We start from the raw sequence: 14,001 nt of genomic DNA on the forward strand, positions 1-14,001 counted from the left end.
CATCATGGCTTGGGCCATTAATCCTTTGCTTTTATAATTTTTTTTTTTTTTTTTTTGCTACGCTGTGCGGCATGCGGAACTTCAGGACCAGGAAGGACCCACGCCCTCTGCAGTGGAAGCACGGAATCTTAACCACTGGACCACCAGGGAAGTCCTAATCCTTTGCTTTTTCTTTGGAATTTTCAAGCACCAGCCAAATCATTCTCACAGATCCCTGGAAGAATGTTTGGTGCCATAGTAATATTTTTATTATATGTTTCTGTGTCATCCCAACTAGATCCTCTACTCTTCTAAAGGTCAGGAAATAACATCTTTGCATTCCCCCAGGATCCTAGCACTGTTTCTGAAATTCAGCAGACCATGGGCTAGTGCCTACGGGTTAACTGAACGTCCAACATTCATTCAGTATCCCACATATCTTTTAAAAACTTATTCTCTTGGGTGCTAGAAATGTAATCATGGATGAGACTGATAAAATACTTACCTCCTGGTGCTCCAGTGCATGTCTACCATCTCCATGCAGGAGCAGCTCAAAAGTAGAAGAAAGCAATAGGTATGGAGCTTGAGGTGGGGGATTTGAGGTCTGGAGACTGAATGTTCATTGTCGAGCAATGAGGAGGAGACAGAAATGATCAATTATCTGTATCAAAGGAAGGGATTCTGATGGACGTTGTTAATACTGTTATCAACCCTTCACCATGTTCCCCATCTCTCTTCCAATGCCTCCTAGAGTGGTAGAGAGAAGAGACGTACTAGCAGAAAGCTACAGTTGTGTGGTAGGTGCTACTTACAGGTCATGCAGGATCCTACAGAAGCACATAGGGAGGGCCCAAGCCCAGAGGGCCAGGGAGACTTCTCATAGGAGATGACATACCAGCTGAGCAAGGAGGTACATAGGCCGTGTAAGAGGACTGAGAGTAGGTGCTTCACAATGAAAGTGCCATATGTGAATAAGCTTGGTGCCCCAGAGGGTGTCATATCTTTGGAGAATTGAAGGTGGTTGAACATGGTTGGAAAATACAGGGGGTGGGAAGTAGTGGGTTACTTGGTTGAAGGCTGAGCAGGTGAGGAGCCAGGAAGGGTACTGTAAACTTTATAAGAGTTTGAACTTTATCCTGAGGGGATTAGAGAAAAACTAAGAGTTGTGATCATTGGGGTAACATGATTGTAACAGAGCATCCCACTGATGTGCAGAGAGTAGATGTGAGCAGGACAAATGCAGGCGGGGAGACCTTGAGACTGTTGACACCATCCAGGAGAGGTAAGAGTACCTTCTGGGCTACAGCAATGTGGGTGGGCTAGGAGGGATTTGGGTGTATTTGGAGATAGTTATAAGGTAGAAGCACTAGGGCTGGCTTAGATGCGGACATTTGAAAATTGTATGGAGTAAGGATTACATTTAGGTTTCTGATTTGGGTGAACAAAATGGGAATGATTTTTTTTTCACTGAGGGAAGGAACACAAATAATTGAATTCTATCAGAAAGATCATGAGCTGGAAACATTCTGAATTTTAGATGTTTGTGCGATATCCCAAGTGGAGGTATGCAACTAAGAAATCACGTGTTGGAGAATGAAACTCAGAAGTTTACTCTCTGACCTAGAAATGAAGATGTTAGAGGCATGCATGTATAGAAGAAAGGAAACCAAGGAAGTAGATGAAGATTGCCAGAGAAAATGCAAGCAGTTAAAAGAAGCACATGATTACAGTATTTCTATGCAACAAATAATCAACCGCAGACATGGTCAAAAAGGTTATGCTACATTGTTACCCATTTTAAATTACTCATTTTCCAATTATTTATTTATTCATTCATGTATTCATCTTTTTTTAATTTCTCTATTCATTTATGCATTCAGTAATCATTTGTTAAGCCAGGCACTGAATTAAACTCTGAGGATTCACAGATCAATGAGGTACAGTTTCTGCTCCAAAAGCGGAGTGAGTCTCGTTCAACAGCAAAGAACTGTAACGACTGCTCAAGTCATAAGTACTTTTATGTTCCTAAGGAATTATTTGGATCCGGGTTCCTTACCTACTCTGGGAATGCCTTCAGAAGAATGTAACCCTTGAGTGGCAACTTGAAGGACAGGAGAAGTAGCCTCAAGAAAAGAGTGAGGAGGTCGTGGGCTATTTCAGGCTATGGGAACGAGTTGCCCCAAGCTCTGATGTCTGAGACACATGATCCTTTGAGAAATTCTAAGTTGTCCGGTGTGACTCAGCCAAAGGGTACTGTTGGTATGTGGCAGGAGCTGAGATAAGAAGTGGCCCTAGGAGCCTGTGATGAAGACTCCATGGTCCAGAAGCGGTAGTTAAAGCAAATCTTGGAAGCAGTGGGAAGCCACTAGGAAGTTTTAATCTGGGAGAGATGGATTAAAACAGAGAAAGGTACCCTCTCTTAGAGCTGGCAGTCCTTCTGCAACAGGGCTATCACTCTAGAATCAACCACTGGAACAGCACAAAATGACAGAGAGTATCCATCAAGTATTAAATTGTGGGACACATACCTTAAGGACATTAGGGCCTTAGAAGAGGAGCCATCAGAAGATCAGCTAAGAGAAATCGGGGCTTTCTGGAGGCAGGACTTGAGCCGGGTTTGGAAGGGTGTGGGTTATACACTCAGGGTTTCAAGAGTATTAAGTGGTGGAACCAACTGTCAGACAGGCCATGGGCCTGGAGATTCTTCATGTCTTCCCAAACCATCATGCCCATTTAGGAGTTTGGTTTAGGGGACTGTCATAATTACAGGCTATTTGTGCCCATGACTGCCATCGAAAAACTCCCTGGCACATCTTTCACTCCCTGAACATTCGATGGTTTCTTTTGATGGTGTTTTAGAAGTTTCTGGCCCCTGGGAGATTCAGTGCAGGGGACACTGGCCTCCTTCTCTAGGGAGTGCTGAGCCTGAGCGGCAGGGGAGCTAAAGAAATGGGGGCATGGTCCATTGGGCTCTGCTTCATATCAGGCCCAGACCCGGCCATGCTGACAGCCTCCCCTTGCTGGGGGACCGGTGGCTCACAGAACCTCAATCTAGAGCCAGGTTTGTGATTAGAGGGGCCTATTACTGAACAACTGCCCATATCACATCTTGGTTGGAGATGCTTTCAGGCTGAGGACCAACAGCTCCACCATCCCCAGAGAAACTGACTCTATATTGTATGTCTGTTTTTTATTTCTTGTGTTGACAGGGACGTTAAGATAGAACATAAAGGAGGCCCCTGATGCTCATTCCAAAGCTGCAGCAATACTTGGGGCACTGCAGGCTGCCACAGAGGCATGGGGGCTATTGGCCAGGGGACCTAATGGAGTCATAGCCCCTCTGCTGTAAAGTGTAGTATTGCTCAAAAGTATTCCTATAGCTGATAGCTCTGGCTTGACAACTGGCTTCAGTCCCTCAGTTTGAACGACTTACTATGACCCTCCTCTTCGGTGCATTAGGCTTAGCTTCTCCTTTGGAACTCAGTCCTCAGCTCTGCTCACTCCCACTCACTTTGTTTTCAATGTCCTCATAAATCTTGGTGTGACGCTTCTCCCTCCATCCCCAGTGTCCTGGAATCCCACCTCTCCAGAACAAATCAGACTGGTCTGTTTTAGGCAGGCTGGATGGAGGGAGTTATGCTAAAGGCTCTAATTTCACCTTCATAGGGATGAATTTGATGCTTGGACATATCATCTAAAAAGGCAGCCTCAATGGCTGGGGTTGCCATACCCTTGCCCACCCTGGAGATGTTGGCTGGAGTGTTGGTGTCTGGGTCTTGGGCAGAGCAGTCCTAGACAGACCCTTCTCTGGTAAACCTTCCCTGCCTGGGGAGTTTTGAGGGCCAACCACCTATAGATGAGAAGGGAGTAGCAGCAGAAAGTCATTTCTATTCTGTCCCAAGGGCCTAAATCTTTGTAGGGGGCAGCTGAACTGCCTACAAGACTTCTCACTCTCAGAAAGAGCTGGGACATTATATGTTCTTCCTGCCAACTGCAGTTCTGGGAGTGTGTGGAGAGTTTTGAAAGGCTTACATTTATTTTCCACCACAGAGATGAGTCTCCTGGCTTTTCTCAAACTTGACATGCATGAACCATGCCTGCTGTGAGTCTTGCTTCTTCAAAAGGAAATAAAGACTCTTAACTGGCTAATCTGTCTGTATTGTATGTTTGCTTGCTGCTACCGCATCCCCAGGTATTCCTACCATCACTGGGTAAGGAATGTAGGCAGAAAGTAAGGAATGATGAGACTGGGGTCCCATGAAAGTACCATTGACATTAGATTCTGACCTCTGTTTACTGCAGTGCTGTGACGTACCATGAGTTGTACACCGTAAGGAGCAGAATAACATTTCTTTATAGTATTTTAGAGCCATCGTATTTTTTTTATTCAAACATACATATGTATGTTAAATGTATACATTTAACAATGTATACATTGTTATATAAAAAAATAAATAACAATAAAACAATAAAAACAATAAAAAACAATAAAAAACTAAACCAGATACAGTTCTTAACCTAGACATAGGATCCATGTAAAAAGACATTATAGATTTATGACAAGATAATAAAATATTGAGCACGAGAGAGAGAGAGAAATGTATTGCTAATAAAGATAATGGACCCTCACTGCAGTTGGTAGTGGCAGGAGAAAGATGCCTGGTGGAGGTGAGACTGGAGACAAGCAAAGAGTTTCCCCATTGCATTGAGGATCAGCTCTGTATTCCTTATGTTGGCCTTTAAAGACTGCCGTAGACTGTTCCCACTACGGACTCTTCCTCACCCACCCAGCCTCTTCTCCCCACCAAACCCTATCTCCCACCCCCCCCCCTTAACCACACAGGCATGTGGAGCCCCATCATTCCTTGGACTGGGCACCATCTTGTCCTAAGCTTCAGCTTATGCCTTCCTTCCTTCTGAGTGTCGTTCCACTGTCTGTCACATCTGAAGCCAGATGGTATTTCCATTCTTTCAATATCAGTGGGTTAAAACTTCCAGGATGCGAGACAAAGAGAATTTGCAGGTTTTACCATTCTCCCTTGTCCCTTCCAGAATGCAGTGACCCAGAATATCCAGCCGTCACCGGCACTGTGTTGGAAGAGTTTACTAATGTGAGGCTGCCAAAGGGTTGAGACCCTTTTCAGGACATCCTAGGCTTCAGAACTCCAGACAAGTTCTCTTCTGCTTCTCCACTGGGGAAAATGCATAATTCATCAAAGCTCAGCTCAAAAATCATTTCTGTGTGAAGCTTCCTGTCATCTTACACCCTGCACCCCACCTGGGGTAGACTTAATCTTGCTTCCAGAGTTCTTACCATCTGGAGTCAAGCATTTTAATAAAGTCTTTTCAAATGTCAGTGCTGAAACTTGGGTGCCCATCTCTCCCCTTCTGTGTACTTCTGAGGGGAGGGTCTGAGCTTTGCTCATCTCTGAATCTCCATCAGGATGCCTAGCTCATCAGACATAAATATAAGGTGATGCTCTAATGAATGAATGAACTACCTATAACTGGAAGGCTGGAGGAGAAGGCAGAAATGACATAGCTAGAAATTCTCTGTCAATGCAAACGACTGGAGAAGATTTACATAAAACTGTGAGGAGATCATGAGTGCAGAGTTAAGTAGACGTTTGTCAGACTAGAAAGACTGATCAATGGTGTCCACACTTTCCCTATCCCTGCAAGTAATGAAGAGTGATGTGAGCGGAAGATTCTGACATCAGTGTTAGCCCTTCCGGGGGGCATCCAGGAGAAGAACACGGGATTTTATTCAGCTGCTGTGTGTGTGATGGGGAGAAGAGGGAGGGAGAAAGGGTCTTGCCACAGGTTCTATCATTCGTGTTCTCTCTGATTCTCTGGTTCCTCAGTCACAGAATGGACACCAACGTACACCCCATGGGGTCGTTGTGATTAATAACTGGGCCGGGGTCATGAAGGCATCCAAGCACATAGTTGGTACTTAAGGTTTTCTTTGCCCACAGTCACATTTGAGCTGAGAAAACAAGCATTTGACTGCCAGCATCTCCACAGTTTCATTCCCTAGTGAGAGCAATGGCAGCTTCAATTTATCAAGTGCCTACTACGTTCCAGGCTCTGGGCTCTTTCTTTCTGTGCATCATACTCAGTACTCCAAACCCCGAGACAAGGACTATAAGTCTGTCTTTATCCTGCTGGGGTAAAAACCGAGGTTCAGAGACAGTAACAGACTTGCTCAAGAACAAATGGTCTGAGCTTAAACCTGGCTCCACACCACATTTTAACAATTTGTTTCCACCTCACGCTGGATTGGCCCTCAACCCACATTCACCTTTTCTACTTGGAGAGGTCAAAAAGCGAGAGCCTGTACTTCTCAGCAGTGAGGTTTTTTTGTTTTGTTTTGTTTTGTTTTGTTTGAGTAAGTATTTATTCATGTTGAATAAGTATTTCTGTAAACTTTGTGGGTTTTTTTTTTTGAGTATAACTATGTTTTGAAATTTTTATTAGAGTATAGTTGATTTACAATGTTGTGTGGGATTTTGAATGAGAATTGTCTCCATGCAATCAGAAATAGCTGAGTGAGATTTGGAAGGCAGCTTCCCAGCTTCCGTCCCTCTGGTCTGCTCAATGATAAGCACCCAGTTCCTTGTAGCAAGTAATTTTGTGCTCCAGATATCTTGAGTAGTTTCTTTTTCCTTCACTGGATCCTGGCACCCACAATCACAGAGCTAGAGGTAGATTGGAACTCCTGAGTAACGAGCTCCAATAATTAGGCACATAATCATGGCATCATTTGCATATAGTTACCCTCTTTTACATCATCTTACCTTTTCTTTTTACCCTTAACATAATAAATTTTTTAAAAATAGATCATAGGTGATGTCTGATTTTTTTCCCTCTGAAACATGTCATTTGACCTGTAAGAGTAAACAGAGCATGATGCTGAGATGCTGAGGAATACCCTTCTCGCCCAGTGTGAAGCATCTTTGCTCCAAGAAGTCTGAGCTTATATTGCAGAAGGATGTCATCTCTGGGTCGTACACTGGACCTTGAATATAAGCACTACTCATTGAATTGACTGTGCTATCTTATGAAATTAATCAAATAATGTAGCGATGGTGATTGTGAGTGACATGAGACAGAACATGACACTTTGCATTACGCGACTTGTCTCAGGCCAGGAAAAGAGTGATGGAAGAAGTAATACTTAAAGACATTAAAGTTAGACGTGTAGAGTAGTTTATGTTTATGCATGTGGTCTGTCCCCGGGCATAATCTGAATGCATGATAATGTTACAAACTGCAGCAAAATATATATATTGACATGTTGGGATTCTACGCTTTCCTCCTCCCCTCCCCATCTCTGACCCCAACAGAGTATCAAGGGGTTATCTGCTCCACTTGTTTCTCTTGCTGGAGTTTTAAAGGAAGAAAACACAATGACTGGGAATGTTCTTTCTAGAAAAGCAGCCAGGCAGAGTAAGAACTCAGCTCTCGAGGGCTCTACACCCTGAGTGGTTTGGGAAAACAGAGGGATGTGGGGAAAGAGAGGTTCAGAGTGTATTGTGGAGGGGGAAATGGAAGAGGCAGCCAATAAGACTGGGTATCATGAGTCATGGTTTTATAGGGTTACAGATAAAAATAACATTTTAATAAGGGTTTTTTATGTGGGCTTTGAGGATTAGGAAAAAAGAAGGAAAGAGAAGAAGAGGAAATCATTCAAACAACATACACTTTATGAGCATCAGTTTTGTTCTGGGCTGAGCATTGGATGCTGGGAAAAAAGGATGACCAATATACTGGTCCTTCTCTCAAGTCGCACAGGAATGATAGAGACAAATATATTTGTACAAGGAACTGAGAGGCATAAGTATTAATAGAGGAAGTGTTATCGAAGTGCTTAGAGATTCTGAAGTTGATAGCATTCCATGTCATCGTACAGACAGTTGAGTAAGACATCTCTGTGAAGATGCAAGGGAGAGCGGAAGAACAAATCACTCCACCAATATTTGGGGATTAACAAGATGAAGAGTTTGGCTATAATGAAATAATAGTTCCAGCAATACTAGGCACCTAGACAACAACACACATTTAGCAGTTGTTTGCCATGTAGACATTGTACTAAATATTGACAAAGCATTACCTCTCTTCATCCCCAGATCGACCCTGTGAACCCATGAGTTAGACACTATGGCTGTCCTCATTTTATAGAAGAAGAAACTGAGCTTTCATTGGGTTAAGTGACTTCTTGTGTGTCACACAGCTTCCAAGTGCTAGAATTGGGATGGAGACCCTTAGGCTCCACTCATATGGAAAAGCAGGAGCAGGTTTGCCTGGGAAGATAGCTTAGGTCAAGTAGGACAGAGGCGCTGGGCTAGGAATTCTCACTTCATATGCTAGGCAATGCAGAGGTGTAAGCACTTCTCTAATTTTGAGAGTTGGCAAAATTGATGTTTTGAGAGAGGAGTCTGAGGTCCATGTACAGGCTGCATGAAGAGGAGAGACTGGGCACAGGGACTCTTGGAACGGACCCCGGGATTGGGGGCCTGAGGTCAGAAAAGATGAGCCTTACACTATCATTTATTTGGGGCAATTTTTTGTGTGTGTGTGTGTGTGTGTGTGTATGTATATGTGTGTGTGCATGTGTCTATGTGTATGTAAGTAGGTAAATACATAAAAATATGCAAACTTTAAACTATACCCAAGAGGAACTTAATTGACATTTATATCCACTAATTGAGGACATGCACTAAGCAAAGGCCCGTGTTACAGAGGAGGCTGCTATAGGCTCTTCTGCTGAGTTAACTCCCATTATAATCAGATGGTTTGTTAAATAATATAATACATTTTATTAAAAGGTGGGAAAACGTGGGTGGTTTTTCACTGCTGAAATTAATGGTGGGTAAGATATGTAGACACATGTCAAGAACACATAAAATACTCTTTAAACTCATTAAGAACCAAACTCAATAGAAAAATGGTCAAAAGATTAGCACACATTTTCAAGCCAATAAATTCTTGGTTATCACATGATCAAGGTAATGCAAATCACGACCACGCTGAGATACCACTTTTATTCCATTTGGTTGACAATACTTAAGAATTTGATTATTTTTAATATCAATTAGAAATCATTGCTGGGGGGACACATCACAGAAGAGCTCTTTTACATTGCTCATAGGAGGGTCCCTGTGGCAACCGTGGTGGAGGAGGGTTTGGCATATTTCTTCCAAACGTTTATCTACCCTGTTGACCCAGTAATGCCACAGCTCAATTTATGCTGAAGATAAACTTTTGTATATGTATGGCAAGAGATTGTACAAGAATGTATACAGCCAAATTGTTCAAAAGAGCAAAAATCACCCCCAAATCTGGAAATAATCTACATGCCCATCATCTAGAAAGTGGATGAATAAATAGATAATATAAAATAGTCAAAACAAACTGTAGCTACCTGCAACAATAGTAAAGTTCATTAACAAGGTATTTAGGTGAAAAGAGTCATAAAGACTATATATGACATAATCTTATGTTAAAAATAATTACAATAAAGATATGCATATATGCTCTTTTTAAGGAGCACAGATAGATACAGTAGAAGAATCTAAGCAGACTGCAGAAGAATTTGAGGCACAGAATTCCATTACCCCCGTGAAGGTGAGGTTTGGAATGGAAGGAACACAGGCACCACAGGCGCAGCTTAGTGTCAAGATCTCAGCCCTTTTTTTCACGTTAGTGAGGTCACTGATGCTTAATATATGATTAAAAATACTAATTAAATAAAACTGATGGAGGAACACATGTGGTCTGACCAGCTATATTACTCAGTCAATTCTGCCTTTGTGTAAACAACATAGAAAATTACAGTAAGCCTAATTTCAAGCATCCATTGGAATAGACCCCTAGGCTATGGATCCCAAGCCTGTCTCTGCTTAGCTGACATTTTTGTCATCTGACTTGAACTCGGTCAGCTGAATGATGCTGCTAGAATATCAGCACTGAGTGGATATTTCATGAAAGATACTCAGACTGTTAGAAAGCACAGGGAGCTGGATTTCATCAATTCGTTAGAATAGGTCATTGGATGGATTTTTTTCCTACTTACTAATAAATAGACGTGGTTCAGAATTCAGCTGAGACTTGTTTAAATTATGCCATATCTGCCGAACTTGTGAGGGAGAAAACCCAGAATCCTCCCTTAACTCCAACTAGATATCTATCAAAAAGTGTCTCATAACTGTGAATGTGACAACCTTGGGTCTGGATGGGTTGCAGCGATGGGTTTGTTATGAGTTCGTATGTCAGGATTAAATGATTGATTGAACGGGAGAGGCAGCAGTGTGAAAGGATTCAGAAATTATACTGAAGTGTGGGTCCCCATGGTGGAACATTCCATTCACCAGAAAGAGGAGTCTGTAGAAAGGGCCATTTTAAGGAGGGCAATAATGAGTAGGATTTCCTACCGGTTGAGTCTGAGTGGCTAGAGAGAATTAAGAGTGAAAGCAAAGCAGTGTCTGGAAGTTCAGTGTTGAAGCAGTGGACAGGAAGCCCAGGAGAAACACGATTTTCTTTTGCAGCCAGTCACATAGAGGCATGGAGGCGATGGATGAAGCTTTAGGAGCAGTGCAACTACAACAAAACAGAGAGAGAAGGAACCGGCAGTGTAGGGTTTCGGTAAAGGAGGGTAATAATCTGTGAAAGGAGGAGTGAGGAGGGTGGATCAGAGGAGAGTCTAGGAGAGTAAGAATTTTTTTTTCTTTTCTGAGATAGGGCTATTTGGGAAGGTTTTTTATGAGAAAGAATGCAGGCAGCAGCATTAACTGGAAAATGCTGGAGAAGGAGCCATATTTTGTTCAAATCCAGAAAAGAGTGTATACGTGTAGGTACTTGCATTTCAGGGACATTGGACAGAGAGACTGAAGGGGCCTGATAACTATAGATGGGCCAGCAGGCCTTTGATCTGGAAGTCAAGGGGATATGCTCCATGCCTGCAGCATTACGAGAGATAGTTAACTTGAACATCAGTGATGTTAGCAAATCCTGGACTCCAACAACCAGAAAATGTATCTTCAAACAAAAAGTAAACAAGTTTAATACAACAGAAAGGAAGTGGCTCTTTACACAGTGACAGGAAAGCTTAGGGAGGACTCACATCATGACCAAATCAATCTGATGTCAAGTAACATCAATTAATCTGCTCCTTTGAACTACTTTGGTATTATTTTATTTTTATTTGTTTCCTACTTAATATTATATTTAATCTTGTACGTTACCTTGGGGATTAGTAAAATTATGGGTGACAGATACTTTGGGTTGAACACAGACCTGTGAATCATGCTCTCATTTCTGAGGTTCAATCAAAGTCTAACTATAATGGGTCTTTGAAGTCTAATATCATAGAGAAAGCATTGAACACCATGGGGAAACAATTGATTCAGTCAGTCAGTAAAGATTTAGAGGCAGACAGACCAGAAATTTGAATTTTCACTTCACTCCTACTGACAAGATGGCTTGGGGAAAAGTCCCTGGGCCTTTGCTCACCTTCAAAATGAGGTCAAAAAACCCACTTCTCATGGATGGTATGAAGATGAAAAGATTTCACAAAATTGTAAACCACCTGGTGAGTTGCTGAAACTCAATAAATATCAGTTCTTCCTCTTTCCTTATGAATTGTGAAGAGAGAAATGTATAAGACGTAGATGTAAGGTCAGTAAGGAAATGTAGAGGCTTGGAGGAAAATGAGGGGAGAAAAGACATGCACACACATATACACGGAACAGGAGAGAAGGTCAAGCAAACAAGCAGGTAAAGTATATTGAATGTCACAACTTATATACCCAGAGCCCATGGCTTTTTCTAGCAATGGTCTCATTTTTCTTCTCTTAAAGAACAAATATCACTGTCTTAGGGACACATGCTGTCAACCCTATTCTGGCAGACTGGGTGGAGCGTGGACCCAAGATACAGCTACATTTCATAAATGGAAAATGTTTAGTTACTCAAGTCAATTGTAAGAAAAGATTATTCAAGCCTTTCTAAAACATAGCTGAACAACTCTAAATTGTATGATTATTGTTATGCATCTTGAGATTAGTCATATTTTTAAAATAGTCTTTATTTAACCTAAAATTAGTAGATACTATGTAAAAGTTGGAAAATACACCTCATTAAAAAGAATGGAATAAAATTCACCTATAACCCATTTCTCTAATCTAACCACTGTTATCACTTTGATATATTTCCTTCCAATTTTTGGTACTTTCATTTGTACATGGTTGAGATTATATTGTGCAATTTATCCTATTTTTGTCCTTTAACATTATGTAGTAAACATTCCTCCAAACCACTATAAGTGTTTAGAATACCAATGAATTATGGCTGCAAGACATTACACTGAGTGTATGTAAATACCATAAATTATTTCTCCATCCACCTACAATCGGACATTTGTGAACATTCCATTTTTATCTTATAACAATAGTAAGTAATATGATAAATATCTTATTCAATGAAAGCTATTTTATTCATGCTTTTCAAACTTCTTTTTCTTTATATATATTCACACAATTGAAATTACTAGGTCAAAGCACATTATCATTTTAAGACTCTGTGAGTGTGTGTGCTTTTCAAACCATTTTCTAAATCATGACACCATTGTACACTCAGCAGCTGTATATGAGCTGGACAGACACATTTTAGAACATAGTGTTGAATACATATGTGACCCTTTCTATGCCAGGGTTGAATCTTAACAAACAATGGTTATATTTTTTTGCCCAAAGTCTTTGGGATTGCGTGACTTCTGGATGGTCAAGAAAGTCTACAAAATGAGAAAGAAAACATTTTCATCAAATAAGAGCTTCATTGTACAGGTTGAGGTTGGGTTGAGAGCTGCTGAAATGTACATAAGCAAAGATTGACCCTCCTGGGAAACACCCAAAGGCTTGGGTAGACTTTATGGGAACATGAGAAATTTCTTTTATCCTGTGATTAGTATTTTAGGTTTCATTTTGTCTGGCAGCTACTACTATAGTACCATCACATAATATCTACTAATTTAATCTGTCACACTCTGAGTGACCATACATTGCTGCTAATATTTAGAATCACTTCTCTTTCTCCAAGTACCAGGCAAATTTCAAACCCTACTAAGCCAGAGAATATGTGTGTGCTTTTTCTAACCCTGTTATATAAAACACATGCACTCACACACATACACACACATTTAAAAAACTCACCCTGAAAAATACGGCCTTTGCTTAAAAAAAAAAAAAATAAGAGAAGAAGACAGTTTACACTGCTGCATAGCAAAGACCATATTTTCTTGTATTTAGGAACAAAGACATGTCAAGCTTTATTGAGCACATCACTAACTATATAACTAGCGTTAAACACTCTATTTGCAACTGTTGCTGTGTATTTTGTGTGTGATTATCACCCCTAGATCTGCATCCTATAAAAAGATATTTCTGTTTGCTTAATTATAAAGCTCTTTATGAACAGGCTCATCTGTAAATAGCTTGGTGCAGCTGAAATAGAAATATAATTATAATGAAGGCAGATGTTTGTGAGATACTGGCTCATGAAACTTTTCAGAATCTACAAAGGAGAAACGTTGTGAGCGTGTGTGTTTACTGCGGGGCCAGACCTGGAGCAAGGAGTCTTTGCCTCTAGACCTATTTTAGAGTTGTCTTATTTACTTTCAACCTTTGCTTTCCTAGATCTCTATAATTTGGAAAAAGAGTGGCTTACCTCATCTTATTACTGAGCTGCAGGGAAAATTTATTTATAGGAGAGTTTGAGACAAAGCCAAAAAGAATAAAACCATGAAGTTGGGTTTAGGGGAAGAAACAGTGTTTTTGGTTGTGGCTGTGTCATGGACACAACTTGGGTTGAGTTTTAGTAGCTAGAGATTCGGAATCAAAGATTTCAGTGTGGTTAAGATGACATTATTTCAGTGATTAATTTCTTTTTGTTGTTTTTAACACAAATTTTCTCAAAGACACACAAGAAAGTGTTAACATATGGAGAGGAGAAGTTTTAAAAAGT

The sequence above is a fragment of the Lagenorhynchus albirostris genome, chromosome 13 (assembly GCF_949774975.1).
Source record: "Lagenorhynchus albirostris chromosome 13, mLagAlb1.1, whole genome shotgun sequence".
Taxonomy (NCBI): Eukaryota; Metazoa; Chordata; class Mammalia; order Artiodactyla; family Delphinidae; genus Lagenorhynchus; species Lagenorhynchus albirostris.